A 10,140-nucleotide genomic window follows, 5' to 3' on the forward strand; every position below is an offset into this window, starting at 1 on the left:
ATTTGCCCCACTCTTATCTCTTCAATATCTAGATGGTACCAAGGTGAAACAAACATGTTATACCATTGCTCACCATTAGTTCTCTACAAATTGAAAGACAACCATCAATAATTGAGCAATCTCGCTCCTTAGTGTTGATAGATGGATGATTATATAAGCAAGGAAATGATGACATACTTAGATTATGCATCAAGAAATCCAAGAAATAAGTGTACTTGAAGCAAGCTCATGTACAAACTACGAGTCTTCACAATGCCAAAACACAAACATACCAGAGACTGATGCGACTTGGGGTGTATTCTCCTCTCATGCAGAAAAGTGTCCGACTATGTTAGTCCATGTGATGTTTGTGCAATCTGGAATCCAATCAAGCATGCTACACTATTAAGGATAGCAGAATCATCCAACTGGGAAAAGTACATTGTGGATTATATAGAGCAAAGAGTTTTGTTAGCAAACTTGAGCAGTGCTAAATTACGCTCGATCCAACGAGATGCAAAAAACTATGTTAATAAATCACCTTTATCAAAGAGGGATAGATGACAATTTGAGAATTTGTGCGGTAGAGCATGAGTACCTTTTGATACTTAAACAAGCAGACGTCGGTCCAGTTGGAGGACACTTTTTGGCTGACAAAATCACAAAAGCGATACTCCTTGCAGGAATCTGGTGGCCTACTCTGTTAATGGATGGAGAGCACTATGTGAAACAATGTGATGCTTGCCAACAAACTAAAGTACCAATGCAACGTGATGAAATGCCGCTAAGACCAATGATGGGAGCAAGGGTTTTTGCCAAATGGGGAATAGATTTTGTTGGGCCTATCTCGCCACTCGCATATCGAACACATGCTCAATACATTATAGTGGCCATTGATTATCTGAGAAAATGGTTAGAGGCCAAGGTAACACAAAAGAATGATGCTAGAATCACATAAGGTGTCTATCAAGCCATGTGAGCCAAAAAATGTCAAAAAGGGACCCTCTAGCTAGCAAGAGATAATAAGTGTGCTTATTATCTACTGGGTGAAAAAATGGTTCTTTTTCACTTTTGTTGGTCCACACTAGTCAAGCATGTCTCCAATAAGTCTTGAATGAGGTTACTTCAATTTTTGGACAACTTGGTCTAATTTTCCCAATAGTTTTGATATCTGGTAGTTTCAATTGCAAATCAAGTGGTCATACAAGTCAAATGATGTCCAAATTACTTAAAACTTCTTCCAAGAACTCTATTTCTACCCTATACCCAACCCTCTTTGAAAAAACTTGCAAAAGTTGATTTCTTAAGGTAGGAGACTTTAAGCGTGCTTATTATCTCCAGGGTCAAAATGAAAGAATTTTTCAACTTTTCTAGCCTAGGCTAGATGTCCACACCCTTATCAATTCACAAATCAAGGTTCATGAATTTTGACTCAATTTTGAAGTTCCTAGGCCAAATTTTGTGTCTATAATCTAGTTCCAGTGATTTCTGAGCCTGTCTGGCAACTTACAAGTCCAAATGCTACGAAGCTTGAATCAGAGCATCCTTACACTATGCTAACACTTGTGGAATTGAGAAATGGTCAAAATCTTACTTTTTATGCCCCCAAATATTAAAGCCCACTTATTATCTAGGTGCTAATTTTTTGCAACTTTTTTCCACTTTTTTACTTCCCACAGTTGTAACAAAGTGTTTGAAGACTTGTCAAGAAGTTTCATCAAGTTCTATTCAATATCAAGTGTTCTTAGCCCTAGTTGTCTGTCTATTCAAAGTGAAGGTTGTTTTAGCCCAATTTTGCCCCCAAATGGAATTAGAATCCCTTGAGTTTTCAAAGAGTGTTACCCTATCACCCAAACAAGATGTCATGTGAAAAAGGTTTAGTTTCAGGTATGAGAAAAAAAAAGCGCTTATTATCCACAAGAAAAAATTTCTACTTTTTTGGGAATTGGATGGCATTCAGGTCTTTTAAAAGCTAATGCAAACACTTTTAGCCAAGAAAACTCACTTTAGCATGCATCTATCATTAGGGAGATAATAAGCCCATTTTTTGCCAAACTTCGAAAATTTTCTTGAAAGTTGATTTTTGACTTATGCATAGGTTGCTATAGTCTTTCCAAGATCAATGATGACCAAGAATGCTACTTTTGAAGCTCTAAACTCATCTTAAGAGTATCGTACATGAAAACTATGAATTTGCAGTAAACAACTTCAGTGATGTTAAATCAAAGGGTGAGATAGATCGAAAACCTTCCTCATTTCCTACTTACCCTATTCCTAATCACATTAGCAAATGCTAGTAGAAAGTGATGCTACTTTTGAATCTCTAAACTCATCTTAAGAGTATTGTACCTAAAAACTATGAATTTGCGGTAAACAACTTCAGTGATGTTAAATCAAAGGGTGAGATAGATTGGAAACCTTCCTCGGTTTCTATATCAGCAAATGATAGTAGAAAGTGTCCACCGACACTGATTTTTCTTTTATTTTTTTCTTGAAAAGTGTATCAATCCTTAGACTCTGACATACTCTAAGCTATCAACCACTCAAAACAACCTAATCTAAGCCTAAAGGTCCATGGCGAGTACGACTACTACCAAGACTCCTATATGCAATCGAAGTAGACACACCTCAATTGTGCGGTTTCTAAAAGTTTGTTTTTGTACTCCAAGGAGACCTAGAGGAAGTATTTGGACAAATCTACTAATCAATGAGGTTTTTCCCTAGTTTACCTGGCAACAACTCCAAAATGTGGGGCTCTGTGAATGCCAAGCGTGGATATCTTATTGTAGTGATAGTGGAACCACGAACATAAATGTCATACTATGGGACGAAGTCGACTAGACTAATGCATGGAGGATACAAGATGTTTTCAATATCTTGGAAAACACACTAAATCCCTATCTTACTCAAAACAGGTCAACACCAATCTCCGAGCGAGGTTTCTTGAGTGATCCTAGTTTCCGAGCAGGTCTTGGCAGTGGATACTTGGCGGACGCACTAAAACTGGGAAATATCCTTAGACACCAATATGGTTTTTGACTCTTCTTGTCTATACATTCACGGTACTAGAATGAGATTCAATGACCAAAATGTCTATTATGGGGATAAAATCTATAGTGTGAAGGTTTACGAGGCTCCCCTGAACAGGCACCTAGTCACGGTAGAAGACCATATCTCACTCTTTGAGGATACACTATTTGCAAAATATCAAGGAGACAAAAACATGAGACAAGGCAAACCTATTCACTTACTAATATCACTCACAACTACAAAAGTACCATTCCTTCTATGTGATCTGCCAAGATCCATGAACATAATAGACAATGGGTTAAAAAACTACATACAATACATACATACGTATAGGCATACATACATATATACAAAGTCCAATAACTACTATATATATATATATATATATATATATATATATATATATATATATATATATATATATATATATATATATCATAGTAATTCTACTTTATGAGCTGCTAGAACAATATTACAATAAATTTGTTTCCTTCACAGTGTCAAAACAAAAAGTAAAAACATTGTTGGCAATATACTCCACACTTCATAGCAAAATGTATGCTGTTTGATTTCATATGGCTATAGTTTCGATCCATTAGATAGTAGTGAAAGAGGCATCTCCGTACAAGATGTACAATATACACCAAAAAGTTTCTAACTGTTGCTTGGTCGTGATTTGCATCTCAAAAAGACCTAAGTGTAGTAAAAAAGACTCAGTTGACTTTAATGCTCACACACGTGATTGTCAAATTGTGACATTGCTGCGTCTGCCACTAAGAGCCTGAAATAATTCGACTTTTGTGAGAGCTGCCTGGTGAATGAACTCGTGAGATGATGAATCCAATCCCAAAATTTGCAAAAACACGTAGTACAAGTGTTTACATGGCATGTATGTCAAGCGTTTGCTTTCTCTTTTCAGAAATCCCTCACACGTGCAACGAGGAAACTCGCTTAGAGTCACTGAGTAGTTGACACCTAATGCTCGCGAGCCTTCAGTACTTATGTAGAAAATATGAGACTCATTGCATAAAACAATGGCCTCACGAACCAATTGCGCATACAAGGTTCTTCCTTTCTGAATGCTAACCTGGAACTCTTTGGTCAAATTTGCTCTCCACTTAATAAGCTTACCGTCTCTAAATTTTGTCCGAAAAGAACTAAGCGCTTGGAAAGAGCTCGATGTTGCATTTGTTGTAGTTGATCTGATTGCGCTTTTACGTGATTCAACAAAGTTCCCTCATCCACTGGCCACACTCCTGGAGCAGGGCCAATCAAGCCAACAACATGGTCCTCATCAACCTCCCAAGAGTGTGCTGGGGATGAGTTACAAAACCAAATAAACCCACCCACAAGACCTCCAGGATACTTCCTTCGACCCCAAAAGCAAGGTGCAAGTACTCCATCTTTGCTATTATCAATCCTTGCATTAATGTATGCTCTGCATCTTCCACTTTGCCCTGGTGATCGTCCAAAACAAGTCTTTTTTTTTTCCTGATTCGGTTCTTCTCATAGCCCACACTGTCTTTGGAATCCTCCTCTCCACATGTTCTCCTTTTCTCTCACCTTCTGGTTTATTTTTGGAACTATGACCCTCAGTAAGAGTTACAAATTCTGGCCTATGACTATCCTCTTCAAGGATCTCTCTTGGATCAACCTGCAGCGGTCGCTTTGCACACACACTCCGTTTACCCATTGCAGAATGTTGCATCTCTAGAGACTGAATCCCCATTTCAACCATAGATGAATGAGCAAGGTCTGCTAGTTTTCTATTCAATGTCCGGCTTTCATTTTGACTACTGAATCTCTCTGCTATATCTTGTATTCCAGGGCCTGCTGTTCTAGCATGAATACCTTTCAAGTATGCACTACACTTCACACTTTGCAAAATAGCCATCGACATGTCAAATCCTGCGGCCTCATAAAGGGATATCTGGCTTTTAAAACCAACTCCAGTACGCATACTTGCATGTTTAGCCTCTGCTAGATTAGTAGTGGGCACAAAAACACCTGACTCATCTTGACTCACAAACCAAGATCCCCAGTGGAATGCTCTCACATCCCACCAAGAAAACCAAGTTTCCAATGATGGTATCTCATCCTTGATTGCATGACCTACATGCCAAAATTTTCTAATTTCATTCTTGCAATTGTCTGCAGCCACATCATATGGTGCATTTCGTCACTTTCGACACAAGGATTCATGCTCCTCCTGAAATGAAGGACGGATACACTTACGTGTGTGATGAACCATGCTCTGCTCCCAATGGAAAGTACAACTCCTCTCTTTTTTAGGTACCTTTTCTTTTGCCCCACCAAAGTAAACTGCACGCACTGCAAGCCAATTTGCATTTGCCTCATCTGCCATGAATCCACGAAACTCTGGTTTTTTACAACCATTTTCATGAACCACAGAATTCAACATTTTCCAAAACTCAGTCTGAGCAAAGCAATCCTCGACCTTGAACTCACATGTGGCAATAGTCAAAAGAGAACGCACATAAGGGTCATATACATGTGCAGACATTGTGGGCCAGCCAGAAACTCTATGTATGTGATCAAAATGAACCCACATTTCTTTCAAGTTTCCACCAGGTCTCATTCTATTAATCAAATCAAGTCCATTACCAGGTCCCCTAAGTGACATTTTAAAAACATGTGGTTGATGTTTGTCACTTAACTGCCCTAGGAACAACACAGTGTGTATGAAAGGGTAGCGGAAACGATTCTTCAAGTTTAACACTACTTCAAGTCCCGTTGCAGTGATATTCTTCTCTCTTTTGGCATACTCTAAACATCTTCCTATCCTCCTTTTATTTGAGAGAGGAGTGGCATACTCAAGAATGTTTGCAAGTTCATCCTCTCCAATCTCTGAGTTCCCCTCTTGATTGTCTTTCATTAGCATGTCCAAAATAAGATCTTGAGTAACGGCACCCTCCAGTTGTTTTGGAGTAGTGAAAGGATTTAGCTTTGCATGTGCTACAACCTTCTCCTCTATTTGTTTTTCAATGGCTTTGCTCACACCCTCTTCATAAGGGTGCTTATGATTACCCAGATGAATCGCACATCTTGTAGTGTTGAAATGATCTCTAGGCACACAATAGTAAATTATTGCATGACACAAATCCACACACTAAGGCATTTGTGAGTAGTGCTTGCAAACTATATTACCATGTTGAAGCCCTACAAGACCAACAGGACAACTTTTTTCATTCTTCCTTTCCAGTGTGTTTCATTTTGATAATGTAGTCTCAAGTAGTGAGGATAATCAATATTGACGCACCGAAGGTGTCTAGGACAACGACTCAAGTGCACAACACCATCAAAACAATATGAGCTGCATGTGACGTACTCCATCCAAGAGTGACCATCATACTTCTGCTTCATTCCATGCATTGTTGACTTCTCTTCACAAGGCGGGAGCTCAAATGCAATGTACCCATCGTAAACTTTGGGCAGTTCTTCAACTTTAACAATCTTTGTAGCACTTTGCATAGCGACATGCAAGCTACTATTTAAAAGTAGCTGTTTAATCATATCAATGACACTGTGAGTTTTTGGTGTTTCAGTAGGAATGAACTCAACAGAAGTAGGAGTTTCATGTAGAGCAATATCAATAAAAATCTTATAGAATTGATGTATTTCTGCATCAAGAAGAAATCCTTCTTCACCAGTGGAGAGTAGAACAGTCTCAAACTTTAATTGTTCATGGCTGAGTGACAAAGGCACCCCTTCTAAGTCAAAATACTCCTCAAGAAGATTTAGCTTGATTTCCACAAACCTGCTCTGAAAATCAACACTTAATTTTTGTCTTGGAGAAGGACCATAGATGGTGATGAATCTACTCATGGTTGATATGGGTAGAAACAAGTAGAAACAGGATGATTGCAGAAACAGGCAAAAACCGGTAGGTGATAGGTGATTGCAGATACAGGCAGGTGATTGCAGAAACAGGTAGGTGATTGCAGAAACAGGCTAGTGATATGTCGAAACGGGATGACAGTAAAAACAGTGCGTTGAACCAACTGAAGGGGAATTCTAGTGAAATCGTCATGAATGCACCTCTATTTTATGAATGATCACATAATTTTAAAAATTTGATGCACTAAATCTTGCCATCATAAAAATAATGCTAAACAAAAGAAGGCTACGAACTAGATCTCTCTCTTTCTCTCTCTCTCTCTCTCTCTCTCTCTCTCTCTCTCTCTCTCTCTCTCTCTCTCTCTCTCTCTCTCTCTCTCTCTCTCACTCTAGAAAAGGCCTGCCCATAAAGGTGGACTATTCCCAACAAAGGGAGGAGAGAGAAAAGAGAGTGGAAAATCTTCACATGATGAAATTATAGAGGGACTAATATTGATTTGAATACCTTATATAAATTAGAGACTTGAAAAACACTCAAAAAATAAAAATCTAAATGTGGTACGCCTGCTTAGAACATTCTCATTGCAAGGCCCTCTCTCAAGAACAAAGCGGAGATGAACAAATCGAAAAAAACGGCAAAGCCTCAGAGGTACATATCTCTTCTCCACTGGCTGTGTCATGCTCAAAAAAACACCTCAAAAGCAGGCTGCGCCGGCTTGCCCTTCTTTTGGGGTGTTTTTTGACATTTTGTTTTCCTTTTGGGTTGCGCATCTGCAAGTTCAGTTTTCAGTGTTTGAATTCGGTCGATTCAAGCTAGAGACATCGTTTGGTTCAGATTTTCAAATTTGTATTGCAGAAATTTGGCCTGATGCTATACTGAGAGAGAGAGAGAGAGAGAGAGAGAGAGAGAGAGATGCACGGTTAGTAACCCCGGGCTTAGTTTGAAGATCGTTTGTTTGCAGATCGTTTGCTTGGGGGATTTATTGTAGGTTGATCACTTATTTGCTCAAGAATGGTGAGACTTGGCTCGTTGATGCTTTTCTTTAAGAGTGAATGTGGGCTACGGACGAGGGGGGAGCCTAGGTAAGCAGTACATGCAAGGAAAGGGTTAGGCAAAAGCCGTGGCAGAGGACAACTTCCATAGTGACAATGAGTTCCATGAATGAGAAGACCTTTTTGTTATAAAACTGCTTTCCTATTTATACAATACCTAAGCAGGGACTTGGTGTATGGGTGAGAAGATTTTGAAAATGGAAAATCAGGGCAGGTCATATCAAACTGGACAAAATATAATTGTTTTTTATTGTCCGGGACGTCTGTTTTGATGATGTTTTTTTGGATTGGGAGGGTTTTAGGTAGGAAGTTGGTGTGATCAAGAATGGGGGGCAAATTTTAGATTTTGGATTGTCTGTTCGAACTCAAAATTTGAGTGATCATCGTTTGTCTCTCTATTGATAGAGATATCTTGTAGGCATTTTAAGGGCGACCTGATGTTGGATGAAGGTAAACAATTGTTGAAAACCCAGATTAGGCATAACTATACATATGAGTAATTCCTGAGATTGTTGTTGTTTCTGCTTTTATTAGGCAAAGTGAGGATACAAGTGTAATAGCAGTGTTGTACAAATCGGGTAAGAGGAAGGCCCTTGAAGACCTGGGCTATTTCATTGTGGGCGACCAGTGGAGTGATCTTTCGGGATACTTGGTGGGGAGCAAATACGCACTTATTTCCTTGTACTCTCTTTAGCACATACGCATAGATTGTTAATACAAACATTAGACTCTACTGCAGGACAGCCTAATTGAAATGGTAGATCCATTCAAGTGTTGCCTCATGTGAGTGTTTTGGCATGTATAATGTCTTGGCTCACGTGTGTATTAGACTACAAAATGCAAAAAAAACACCTCAAAAGCAGGGCGCGCCGGCGCGGCCTTCTTTTGGGGTGTTTTTTTGCATTTTGTTTTTTTATACAGGCTGTTTTTTCGACTGAGGTTAGAGGTTGTTCAGGTGTCCCATTATTTACACTTGCATTTGCTTAGTGGAATTTCCTCTGCTTAGATTGGCAGGCACTTGCTAGGAAAGACTGCTGCTCTCACGATTGCATTCTAGACAATCGGCCTTGAATTCCTCCTCCCAAGGCCTTTCCATGAAGCATCATGTGTTGGGTTTGAATTCCTGAGGACTTGCTTTGTTGGAATGCCCCAAAAATACTATCAAAGAGTGGGTGTAGAATTTTCAAGCTGAGCAAGTCATGGGAGCTGTGTTTGATGGTATCTGTGCCATTCACCCCATTCTCACAATACACGACAAGTTCGCCAAGATCATTACATTTTGAAAGATCCTTACCTGACCCACTCTGAGCTTCCCCATATCACAAAAACGATCCCTAAGCTTACCCATCATGTCACACAAATGAGCCTTGCCTACTGAGGTCCTCAATTTGGGACAGCCTACCAAAGTAAATTCACTCAACTCCCTCAGAGCGCTGAAGCGTGAAATCTCCCTCAACTCTCTCAACCCAGAAAGTGTGAGTTCCTCCAGCATTTCTGAATTCTCAAAGCCTTTCAAGCTCTGCACCTTCCTGCAGTCAACAACATGCAAGAGACGGAGGCTAGGAAGAGACCCTGGCCCAATTTTTTCCACCATATTGTGGCAGAGGCACAGATTGAGGGTTGTCAGGCTTCCAAACCTAGTTTTCAGATTCACTCTCTCTAGCCTCTCACACAATAGGACATCAAGGTGTTGTAGCAGTGTGCAAGTAATGTAGTTGCAAACTTACAACGCTGGCAGACAAAAAGCCCAATTGTCCTTGCTTGAAAAAGGAGGACTGCACTGTCATTTGTTTCAACTGTGGGCATCCAACCATGAAGTCTTTTCCTTCCAATAAATACCTCCCATTCCTTTCCTTGCGTCTCCATATTTCACATGATGTGTCTGGCTAACAATATTTTTGACCTATATACACCCCTATGAGATAATGATGCTTTCTCGTTCTGGCAACATCCCTGAAAAGGAATTGTTTGATTTTTGGAAGGCAACCCAAATTGAACGCTTCCAGGTGGGGTTCAATAACTGTCAGATCTCAAAGTTGAGGCCATAGATCCCCAACGCGATCCAGCAAGTGTTCTGCAAGTGGAGAACCTGCAGGCTTCTCATTTTGCTTGCTATGAGTCCCACTTCCAAAGATCGAGGTTGTCTTATCAAGGAGCCAATCGCTCTCTTCATAAAGGAGGTTGTCTGATAGAAGAGCCAATCTCCCTGTCTAACGATGG

The 10,140-nt window shown here is 39.8% G+C and overlaps 1 pseudogene; it reads right to left on the bottom strand.

Annotated features, from left to right (window-relative positions):
- Positions 1-8,960: 8,960 nt before the first annotated feature.
- Positions 8,961-9,734, bottom strand: LOC147418694 (uncharacterized; annotated as a pseudogene).
- Positions 9,735-10,140: the final 406 nt, after the last annotated feature.

This window comes from Adiantum capillus-veneris, chromosome 29 (assembly GCF_014529385.1).
Source record: "Adiantum capillus-veneris isolate H3 chromosome 29, ASM1452938v2, whole genome shotgun sequence".
Taxonomy (NCBI): Eukaryota; Viridiplantae; Streptophyta; class Polypodiopsida; order Polypodiales; family Pteridaceae; genus Adiantum; species Adiantum capillus-veneris.